Raw genomic sequence first — 12,378 nt, forward strand, 5'->3', positions numbered from 1 at the left:
TCCAATTCGCAGGATATTTTGGATTTGGGTTGAAATGAACAAATACTTTGGACTATGATTTATTCTTTGATTATTGACAATATTTGTATGCATCATGGTATATAAGGGGTCCTTGGTTGAAAAAAGTTTGAGGTAATTTTTTTTTTTTTTTACTTATCTGAATTATTATTATTATTATTATTATTATTATTATTATTATTATTACAGGAGTATTACATTTTTGCCCCTCAGGCTCCAATGTGGGTCAGTGAACCTGTGCCCAGGTGGGCTAATCCCTGTAAAAAAAACAACAAAGGCGCGGGAAATTTGGGTTTGTTTACAGCCGGCAGTTCGGCTCTCTCTCTGTTTGTCTATACAGAGTACAACATTTAATCCTTCAATATGTCTTCAAAGAAACCACGAAGCAGTGATAGTGGTGCTAGTACAGGTTGTACCTCTCTAGTCTGGCATTCTGTGGTCCGGAAACTCCCGTGGTCCAGAACGATTTTAGTTTGTCCAATAGGTAGATAGGTAGTGGTTTTTTTTTTTTTTTTTTTTTTTTTTTTTTTTTTTTTTTTTTTTTTTTTTTTACTTATCTGAATTATTATTATTATTACAGGAGTATTAAATTTTTGCCCCTCAGGCCCCAATGTGGGTCAGTGACCTATGCCCGGGTGGGCTAATCCCCTTAAAAAAAAAGCTGCGGGAAATTAAGGTTTGTTTACATCCGGCAGTTCGGCTGCTATCTCTCTCTCTCTCTGCTTGTCTATACAGAGTACAACATTTAACCCTTCAATATATATGAGCAGTAAATAAGTGTTGCTTTCATATTCTTATGTAGAGTAATGACGATATATTTTCACATGTGCGCACTTACATACGAGCAGTCTCACTTTTTTTTTTACCATTAATGGTTAGCTACTTATATTGTTCCATTTATTAACATTAAATAACATTACAGGTACTTCAAGCAACCATATTCATTTTTTACATTAATTTTACTACAGCTAAACTCAGGGTCTTATTTTCTTCAGTTTTATATGTAGAACCAATCAGTCACTGGTTTCGTAAGCTTTAACATAAACAATGCCGGCAGCCGTCTCGTCTCCTCTAATATTCCACGTATTATTAATAAATTGTATTGTTAATTTTGCACACACGTACATTAATTCATTAAAAACAAATTCAGAAACATTAATTAAAATATATATGAACAGTAAATAAGTGTTGCTTCAATATTCTTATGTAACGTAATGACGATATGTTTTCACGTGTGCGCATGCGCACTTACATATGCGATCTCTCTTTTTCTTTACCATTATCGTTAGCTACTTCTATTGTTCCATTTATTAACATTAAATAACATTACTTAAAACAACCATATTAATTTTACTACAGCTACAACCAAGGTCTTATTTTCTTCAGTTTTATATGTAGAACCAGTCAGTCGCTGGTTTTGTAATCAACGAAAACAATGCTGTGTCATTTCCTAGTGTGTTTTAATATTCTACGTATTATTAATGAATTGTATTGCTCATTTTGCACACATAAACATGAATTCAATAAAAAAGACATTCAGTAATAAACAATAATGAATCTTTGTACATAAGAGAAATGACGCTGTTTACACGATTATGCACGTCGTCTGCACGTTGGCGGCCCATTCAAACCCGTCGAAATTCAAGTTTACGCCGTCAAAATTTTTATTTATTTATTTTTTTTGTGTTCCAATAAAATACGTTAAGAATTAAAAACTCGCGAAATTTGAGAGGCTACTATACGACATTTATCCCTTCAATATGTCTTCAAAGAGACCATGACGCAGAGAAAGTGGTGCTAGTGCTTCCAGGCATAAGCACAAGTCACTATCTATCCAGGAAAAGGGTGAATTTCCATGGTCCTGCACCGGTCAGGTCCCGAGGTTGCCGGACTAGAGAGGTACAACCTGTACTTCCAAGCGTAAGCACAAGTCACTATCTATCCAGGAAAAGGTTGAACTATTGCTTAAATTAGATAAGGGTGCTTCGGTACGCAACTTGTGTGAGAAGTACGATGTTGGGTCAACCACGATCTATGACATAAAGAAGCAGAAGGACAAGATATTTAAGATTTCTGCAGACAGTGAGACCAAGAAAGTTATGATAACTTGTAAGACATTGAAAGAAGGCAAAAGTAGTGAGTTAGACAGTGCTTTATTACAGTGGTTTAAGCTTCGGCGTAATGATGGAGTAAGCATTTCAGGCGAGATGATTGTGGCGCAAGCAAAGATCTTTCATGAACAACTAAACCTTCAGCATGCCTGTGATTATTCGCAAGGATGGTTACACAAGTTTAAAAATAGGCATGGTATTTCTTTACATTATGTGTGTGGTGAAAAGCGAGGTGCAGACAGTGAAACAGCTGTCAAGTATGTGGATGAATTCGCAGTTTGTGGCAAAGGAGAAGTTATCCCTAAAACAAGTGTACAGTATAACGCTGATGAGACTGCTCTATATTGGCGTTGTATGCCTAGAAAAATGCTAGCTACAGAGAGTGATGAGGCACCAACAGGTGGTAAGGACTCGAAGGATAGGGTTACGGTCCTTGGTTGTAGCAACGCAGCAGGCACTCACCGGTGTAAGCTAATGGTAATTGGGAAAAGTGTCAACCCACGGGCATTTAAATGTGTGAAAATTTTTCCAGTTATCTACCGTGGTAACAAGAAGAGGTGAATAACTACAAAACTATGCCTAGAGTGGTTTGAAAGGTATTTTGTGCATGAGGCTAGAGCACACTGCACCTCAGTAGGCCTAGATCCAAAGTGTAAAATAGTGTTGATTCTGGACAATTGTTCTGCCCACCCTAATGCTGAACTTTTAGTGAAAGACAATGTGGTTGGACTATTTTTACCTCCAAATTGTACATCTCTGATTCACCCTTGTGATCAGGGCATATTACGCTCACTTAAGTGTAAGAATAGAGCCGCTTTCATGTGCCATTTGCTCGCTGCAGTGAATATTGGGAAGCATGTTTCAGCATTCAAGAAAGAGGTTATCCTAAAGGATGTTATTTGGACACTTGCCTATGCCTGGGATAAGGTGACTCCATCAACTTTGAAGAATGGATGGCATAATCTGTGGCCAGCCTTAATGTTTGAGGAGAGTGCAGATGTGGACCAAGACTTTGCTGGATTTCATGTGTTAAAAGAAAAGCAAGTTATTCGTGAGTTGCTTGAGTATGCTAATACAATGACAAACCCTGTGTGTGTTGAAGTGGCCAATAAACTGAGTGAAGAGCAGCTGGAAGAGTGGATGGATGTTGACAAAGATGCCCCTATTGTGTATCAACTCTCTGATGAAGAGATTGTGGAGATGGTTAAGAAAAGAGAGAAGGAAGATGACGAAGTAAGCGAAGAGGAGGAAGAGGATATCAAAGAAAGAATTTCTATTGACAGGTGCATCCAGCTGTGCACAGAATTAATCACGGGACTAGAACAAAAGAGTTTTATTACGGAGCAAGAAATCATGGCTGTCTATTTGATTCAATCTAAATTGAATAAAGAGAATCCTAAGTACATGAAGCAAGCAACTTTGCAAGAGTGGTTCAAGAAGAGAGCCAACAAAAACAGTGAAGAGCACTCTAGCATAGCAAATCCACTTGCCAGCAGTTCCTCTGCCCCCGATGTACCTGATGTCACCACAGCCACGACCTCTGACACCACAGCCAACATCCCTGATGTAACTCAAATGTAATTTGAGTGTCAGTACTGTACCATCACTTCACTTTGAAAGCAGAATTTTGGTAGCATTAAGGGTTAATGAAATAGTACCCTGTATTCTTATTTATTTATTTCCTATCTTATGTTTTTATGCTTTATGTAGGGTGTTTCGAGGGTGAATTTTGACTTATTTTCCTTACTTTTTTGGCGGATTACTACCTCTAATAAAGCAACATCCTAATAAACCAACGAAAATAACACAGATAAAGCAGTAAATAAGTGTTGCTTTCATATTCTTATGTAGAGTAATGACGATATGTTTTTCACATGTGCGCACTTATATACGCGCAGTCTTATTGTTTTTCTTTAACATTAATGGTTTGCTACTTTTATTGTTCTATTTATTAACATTAAATAACATTACTTAAAACAACCATATTAATTTTTTACATTAATTTGACTACAGCTACAACCAGGGTCATATTTTCTGGTTTTATATGTAGAACCACTCAGTCACTGGTTTTGTAATCGACGAAAACAATGCTGTGTCATTTCCTAGTGTGTTTTAATATTCTACGTATTATTAATGAATTGTATTGCTCATTTTGCACACATAAACATTAATTCAATAAAAAAGACATTCAGTAATAAACAATAATGAATCTTTTGTACATAAGAGAAATGACGCTGTTTACACGATTATGCACGTCGTCTGCACGTTGGCGGGCCGTTCAAACCCGTCGAAATTCAAGTGACCGCTGTCAAAATTTTTATTTATTTATTTTTTGTGTTCCAATAAAATACAGTGGGGTATGCTATAACGAACGGATCCTACTATGAATAGTCCTATAACGAACGGTTTTACCTATAAAATTGAGAATGCTATAACGAACGAAACTCCTACAACGAACATTATTTAAATTTTTTTTTTTTTTTTTTTTTTACCAATTTATTGTTTTTTATTACAAGTATCAATGATATTCTTTATTTCAGGGGTTTAGATGCATATGTATGCACTTTTTTACAATTTTTACAATTTTATATTACATTTTTCAGTGTTAAGTGGTTGTATTTGGGGGTCTGGAACGAATGCTATAACGAACAAGGTTCTAGAACCAATTAGATTCGTTATAGCATACCCCACTGTACGTTGAATTAAAAACTCGCGAAATTTGAGAAGCTACTATACGACATTTAACCCTTCAATATGTCTTCAAAGAGACCATGATGCAGAGAAAGTGGTGCTAGTGCTTCCAAGCATAAGCACAAGTCACTATCTATCCAGGAAAAGGGTGAATTTCCATGGTCCGGCACCGGTCAGGTCCCGAGGTTGCCGGACTAGAGAGGTACAACCTGTATTATCAATATGTTAGCTAAATTTCAGAATGACCGATAATTTTAATGTAAAAATGCAAAAATATTCAAGACTAACAAAATAGATGCTCACTCCACTGTAAACAAAGCCACACTGACGCCTGGTGGGTGAGTCAAGAGGCTGATGGGCGCACAAAAAACTAGTTCCCTGTACTGCATATTTTATCAATACGTTAACTACCCGGTAACTTTTAAAATGACTAATAATTTTAATATAAAAAATGCACAAATAATATGAAAATGGAAAACAATTAGCAACCATTTCACGCGACCTAGGCTTCTCTCACTCGACGATATCAACAATGAAGGACAAGGAACGAATTCATGAGGTAGTGAAAGGATCAACACCTATAAAGGGAACAATAATAACAAAAAAAAGACAAGGTCCTATTCATGAGATGGAAAAATTACTTGTGGTGTGGGATGGAAGATCAGATACAAAGCATGTGCCCTTAAGCCTTCTAACCATACAGGCGAAGGCAAGAAGCCTTTTCAAAAGCCTGAAAGAGCAGGCAGGAGATGAGTGCGACCAAAACTTCACTTTCAAGTCATGGGTGGTTCCAAAGGTTTATAAAACGTTACAGTTTGCACAGTGTAAAGGTGAGTGTAGAGGTAGCAAGTGCTGATGTGGGTGCTGCCGAAGCTTTTTAGGAGAAGCTAGATCGTGTGTCATCGTGGTGGGGAATTATTTGCTTGAGCAAATATTTAATGTGGATGAAACAGGCATATTCTGGAAGCGCATGCCAGAACGGACATACATTCACAAAGAGGCGAAAACCATGCCGGAATTCAAGGCATTCAAGGACCGAATCACACTTCTGTTGCGGGGGGAATGTAGCTGGTTTCAAGATAAAGCCCTTCATGATATATCATTCAGAGAACCCAAGGGCTTTCAAACATGTCAGCAAGCACACACTGCCAGTGTTTTATTGCAGTAACAAGAAAGCATGGCTGACCCTAGTACTGTTTGAGGATTGGTTCCCGACTTGTTTCATTCCACGAGCCAAGAAGTATTGTCTGCAACAAGGGATTGCATTCAAGATTTTGTTAATTTTGGATAATGCTCTGGGACACCCACCACACCTGGACGATCTGCACCCTGATGTTAAGGTAGTTTACATTCCACCTAACACTACCTCTATCATCCAACCCATGGATCAAGGTGCTATTGCTGCTTTTAAAGCAAATTATTTAAGTACGACCTTCGCTCAGGCTGTTGCTGCTACTGAAGGTGAGAAAACGCTCAGAGAGTTTTGGAAGGACCACAACATTTTGAAATGTATAAAGAACATAGCTGCAGCATGAGATGAGGTTACAGGTCAGTGCATGAATGGAATATGGAAGAAATTCCTGAAAAGATATGTGAACAGTTTCAGAGGATTTAATGAAGATGAAGTAATTTCTGCAATTAGTAACAAGATAGTGGAGTTGGGTAAACAGCTTGAGTTAGAAATTGATAATGAAGATGTTGAGCAGTTGGTTGAAAGTGTAGCAGAAGAGCTAAGTAAGGAGGATCTTATTGAAATGGAAGCACAGAAAATTGCAGAGGAAGAAGAGTCAAAAGGTAGAAGAAGAACCTGCACCTCCCAAAAAGTTTTCAGTGAAACAAATGGCAGAGGCATTTGCTACAATTAATAAGGGGATGCAAATGTTTGACGGAATAGATCAAAATGTTGAGCGTTTTGCAAAAGTTGACAGAATGATCCAAGATGCATTTGCTTGCTACAGGGAGACTTACAATGACAAGAAAAAGCAAACTGTGCAGTCTAAATTGGACATATATTTTAAGAAGTCCCCCATTGCTGTCTCCTCAGGCCCCACCAGTGCTGCCTCTTCACTCCTTAAAGATGATCCAATACCTTCAACAAGCAAGTTTCCCCTGTATGTTAACCTGTCAGAAGAAAGTGACATTGATGACCCACCCAGCCCTGACTACTCCCTGCTTCATCCAGTGAATGTAGTCTCCATATATACAGTTGGTCCTCACATTAAGCGGTCCCGCATTCCGCGTTTCACCGTTAACGCGGTGCCTTGCCAGAACCTAACATTCTCACATTCCGCGGTCGCGAACGCCATTACGCGGAGTGTGTCCGGCGCGACGCTATTTTTAGATTTTCCCCACGCGCCACGCGCCACCCGCCTGCCCGCCTGCCTGCCTCTCCCTCCTCCTCCCTCCACTTGGGCAAGCGGCGCGGTAAGGTTGCGCAGTGTGTCTTTGTTGCGTTATCACTGACGTCATATGACGTACAAGACCTGTGATTGGCCATGCATCCCTACCCTCCTCTGCTGCTAGCTGTAATTGGCTTAAAGTATTATGACGTGTCCACCCGGAGAGGGAGGGAGGGAGGAAAGACGACGCTTGACCTAGCCGCAACAGTTTCATCCCTCAAGGCCACTCCGTGTTAACGCGCATCCATTGTTCCGTAAAATGGCTTCCGCCGGACCACCACCCCCAGAGAAAAACCTTTCCTTACCTGGACCCAGCGGCACTAAGCCAAAGAAGACACGACGTTCCTTAAGCTACGAGGTGAAGTACCAAATTATTCAAGATTTGGAGAAAGGAACACGGCAAGTTGATCTCGCGCGCCAGCATGGCGTCAACGAATCTACGATTCGCACGATCAAGAAGGATGCAGCCAAGATCAAAGAGCACATGAAAATCACAAAGTCTGCAGGTGCTTCTATGATCAAGTATTTTCACAACCAGGTGCTTCTCAAGACAGAAAAATTACTTGTGAGGTACTTGGTGCGTCAGGCGCGACGGAACATGGCGGTCGACACGCGCTCTGTGAAGGACTACGCACGTGAACTGTGCATGGCAGTGGCACGAAAGATGGGAATTACAGAGCCCAAACCCTTTACTGCTTCCTCTGGGTGGTTACAGAGGTTTAAGATCCGGAACAAGATCACCAATATAAACATTGGTGGTGAAGAAGCGAGTGCTGATCGTGCTGCGGCTCGGGAATTTCCTCCGTTTTTACGTGAGATTATGGAGGAAGGACAGTACAGTGACGACCAGGTGTTTAACATGGACGAATCTGGTCTTTTCTGGAGAAAACTACCTTCCAAGTCCTACATTGTGAAGAATGCCAGCAGGATTCGGGGCCGGAAAATGCAGAAGGAACGCATCACCGTCCTGTTTGCCACCAATGCCTCCGGTACCTGTAAGCTCAAGTTATCGGTGATCCACACAGCACGCAAGCCGCACGCCTACAAAACCATGGACATGACCAAGCTAAATGTTCACTGGCTGACAGCACGTAAGGCATGGATGTTCTCTACACTGTCCCTCTCCTGGTTTGATGACTGTTTTGTTCCCGATGTAAAGAAATTCTGTGAGCAACAGAATGTCCCATTTAATATTTTGTTGCTGCTGGACAACGCACCAGGACACTCGCCCCTACTGTTAGATCGTCACCCCAACGTAAAAGTGGTCTTCCTTCCTCCCAACACTACGTCTATATTACAGCCCATGGACCAGGAGTTGATTTGCAATGTGAAAGCTGCATTCTCAACAAAAAATTCCAGCTCCTGAACGACTACACCAACACCAGGGAAGAGTTGCGTGACCTGAGTGACACCACCACCGATAGCAAGAGCGACGAAGATGAGGAACAACGGTTAGAACAGCAAAAAATACTCTTCAAACAATTCTGGAGAGTATTTAACATCAAGAAAGCTGTGGACATCTTGGTGGAGTCATGGGATCAGCTGTCTATTGCTACAATTCGTCACGCATGGAGACATGTGTTGCATGGAATACCAGGTGAGAGGAGGAGTCAATCTGTGACTGGTGAGGTTCAGAATGTTGCAGTAGCAGTGGACCTTGCCAGAGAAGCTGCCCAGACTGTTACAGTTCCAGGCTTCTCCGAGACCACCAACGACGACATCCTGGAGGTGATCAGAGATCCTGAAGTGACTGCCGACGAGATGTTGGAAGAAGAACACGTCAGTGAAGAGGAGGAAGAAGGTGCGTCAGTCTCCGAAGAACACAATTTAAGTCATAGTGATATTAAGGGTGCCATGGAGTGTGCAGAGAAGATGAAGTCCTTCCTTTCCCGCGACAATGACGATGACCGCTATGAAGTCTTCCATAACCGGCTGGTGCAGGCTATGGAGCCGTACATCAAGGTGTATCACGACAACATCAACGCCAGCCGTCAGCAAAGCATAACAGATTTCTTCACCCACAACCCACCACAGCCAGCCCAAGCCAGTGATAGTGAAGTTGACTTTGAGGGATTTGTCAGGGAAGCCCTGACAACTGTAAGTGACAGTGATGATGATTCACCTAGTAATGGTGATTCACCTGAGGGCCAGTAATCTGCCCTCTGCCTAGGAACCAGCGTAATGTGAGGACCAACTGTAATTAAAAAATTATAGGGGCCCCGTGTGCATTCAGCTGACTACATTAAAGGTAAGTGCACAGTAACACTGTATTCATTCTTCATTATTGATTACTTTCACTGTACAGGTGGCTATAATGCGATAATTGTGTTCTTGTAAAATATCGTGTTATAGAAAATCGCGTAATAGAAATAACAGGGCTTATGGAGAAAATAGGGTTAGGTGCAGATTATTCGAAATCGAAAAAATTTAGTAGTTAGCCTAACACAAAGGATAGCACAGTCTAAATAAATGTTACATTCATATCTAATAATGAAATCATACAGTAAATGTAACACTTTACTTGATGGGGGAGAAGGGTGATTTTGAGGTTGATAAAATCGAGCTTCTCTTCAAGTGTTATATCCTTTCTTTTACGATCATCACCGGGAATTCTATCACCAGAACGCTTCTTGTTGATATTCTTCTTTACTATATTCACAGTTAATACCACAAAATTGGAGAAATAGTAAGCAAAAATCGCGTTGTAGCAAACAAGCGTTCGAGTTCTACAAATATCAATCCTAATTCATAAATCGCGTTAGAGCAAATTCGCGTTATCAAAACACGCGTTATAGCAGAACTCACTGTACTGTATTTCATTTAAAATTTTCGACTTACGACCTGGACTTGGGTCCCTAACCCCGTTGTAAATCGGGGAGCAGCTGTATTTCAAACAGGAAGTTACTACTGCCTGGGAAGATATTGGATGCATAATGTGTTGTCTAATGGTAGACCCTGCTACTATATGGGATCACAGAAATAGTGACCAAGTCTCAGGTTGCTCATCTGAGTTTGTCTCATCTACACACAATTGCAGGGTCTCAATTGTTTTTCTTACTTTGACAACACAACATATACTGTATATTATTTCTCACTAATGATTTTTTTTATGAGGATTAGCCCACCCAGGCACAGGTCACTGACCAACATTATTATTTTTATTACCCTGTATATTATACAGTATAGTGGTCCCTTGGTTAACGAACACAATTCGTTCCAGAAGGTCGTTCGTTAACCGAATCCATTGTTTCAATGGGATATTGGGTAATTGGTTCCAGCTTACCGAAAAGTACATACGAAGTAAAAAAAAAATGCAGTAAAGTACACTTACTCTGAGTTGTGTATGTAGAAGGTTCCTGGTTGATGATGATGGGAATAAGAAGTGGAGGAGAAGGGAGAGGAGAAGGAAGTAGGGATGGAGGAGAAATCACCTTTCAGGGGACCCATGCTTGATGCAGTAATTTCACCAATAAAATTTTAAGTTCACAAGGTGTAATTTAACATTATTTTCTTTAAATCAACACTGCACTGCGCTTTATGTTATCAATATGTTAACTACAGTTCAGAATGACCAATAATTTCAATGAAAAATGCAAAAATATTCAAGACACCAACAAAATAGATGCTCTCTCCACTGTTTTCAAAGCCCAACTGACATCTTGTAGCTGACTCAGACATCTGATGGGCGCACAACAAACCAGTTCCCTGTACTGCATATATTATCAATACAGTTGTACCCCACTTAACGCGGTCAATTGAACCCAGATGGTCCCGCGTTAAGTGAAATCCGCGTTAAGTGAGCAACAGAACATATGGGATTAATTCCAATAGAAACCGGCCCGACCCCCAAACTCCACTTTTTGAAGGCACATACCTATGTTGTAGTAAAAATAACATCTTAATTTTATGATGGTACATGCACACAATTAATACTTAAGAGAAATAGAGAAATACAGTCGCCAAGTTAATGTCCATTCAAATAATGGACTCAACTCCCTCCCCCTCTCACACTACACAGCCGGCTAACAGATGGTCGGTCGGTCCCTCCCTCCCCCCCCCACCCCCCACCAACCGTCCCAAGGAGATGTGTGGGATAACCTCAAACTAAAGTTAGGAAAATATAATTGACATTGCTGGATTCCTTGTAAGACCAGGAATATTTTGAATATAAATGTCATATATTTTGCACAAAAGATAACATAGTTACCTAGAGAAAAATTTTATCTAAAAATTGTAAGTTTAAAGCAAAATATATGATGTTTATATTCAAAATGATCACCAAATTATAAGAATTCCAGCAATGTAAATTATATTCTGACCGGGTAATTTGTATGAATTTTATGAGCTAAAACAAATATCTTCAGTTAATAAAAAAAAAATAATCTTCACGACACTATCTGTCAATCAAAGTACCCCACCTTGCCTCCCCCCCTCTTCCAACCGCGCGGTCAGTCCCAACCCTCCCCCCCACCCCCCACCAATCCTCCCTTCCAGAGTTTTTAACATTTAGTATTAAATAATACCTCAGATTAAAGTTAGGATAATATAATTGACATTGCTGGATTCCTTGTAAGACCAGGAATATTTTGAATATAAATGTCATATATTTTGCACAAAAGATACCATAGTTACCTAGAGAAAAATTTTTATCTAAAAATTGTAAGTTTAAAGCAAAATATATGATGTTTATATTCAAAATGATCACCAAATTATAAGAATTCCAGCAATGTAAATTATATTCTGACCGGGTAATTTGTATGAATTTTATGAGCTAAAACAAATATCTTCAGTTAATAAAAAAAAATAATAATTCTTCACAGGGTAACAGATGGTCGGTTGGTCCCTCCCTCCCCCCCACCCCCCACCAACCGTCCCAAGGAGATGTGTGGGATAACCACTAAATTTTAATAAATAATACCTCAAACTAAAGTTAGGATAATATAATTGACATTGCTGGATTCCTTGTAAGACCAGGAATATTTTGAATATAAATGTCATATATTTTGCACAAAAGATACCATAGTTACCTAGAGAAAAATTTTTATCTAAAAATTGTAAGTTTAAAGCAAAATATATGATGTTTATATTCAAAATGATCACCAAATTATAAGAATTCCAGCAATGTAAATTATATTCTGGCCTGGTAATTTGTATGAATT

At 39.7% G+C, this 12,378-nt stretch overlaps 1 long non-coding RNA gene across 1 annotated transcript in view; it reads right to left on the reverse strand.

Annotated features, from left to right (window-relative positions):
• LOC121880146 overlaps positions 1-12,378 on the reverse strand; it is a 67,633-nt gene that overhangs the window by 24,271 nt on the left and 30,984 nt on the right. The window lies entirely within an intron of this gene.

The sequence above is a fragment of the Homarus americanus genome, unplaced genomic scaffold (genome assembly GCF_018991925.1).
Source record: "Homarus americanus isolate GMGI-L3 unplaced genomic scaffold, GMGI_Hamer_2.0 scaffold30108, whole genome shotgun sequence".
NCBI classification, from domain to species: domain Eukaryota; kingdom Metazoa; phylum Arthropoda; class Malacostraca; order Decapoda; family Nephropidae; genus Homarus; species Homarus americanus.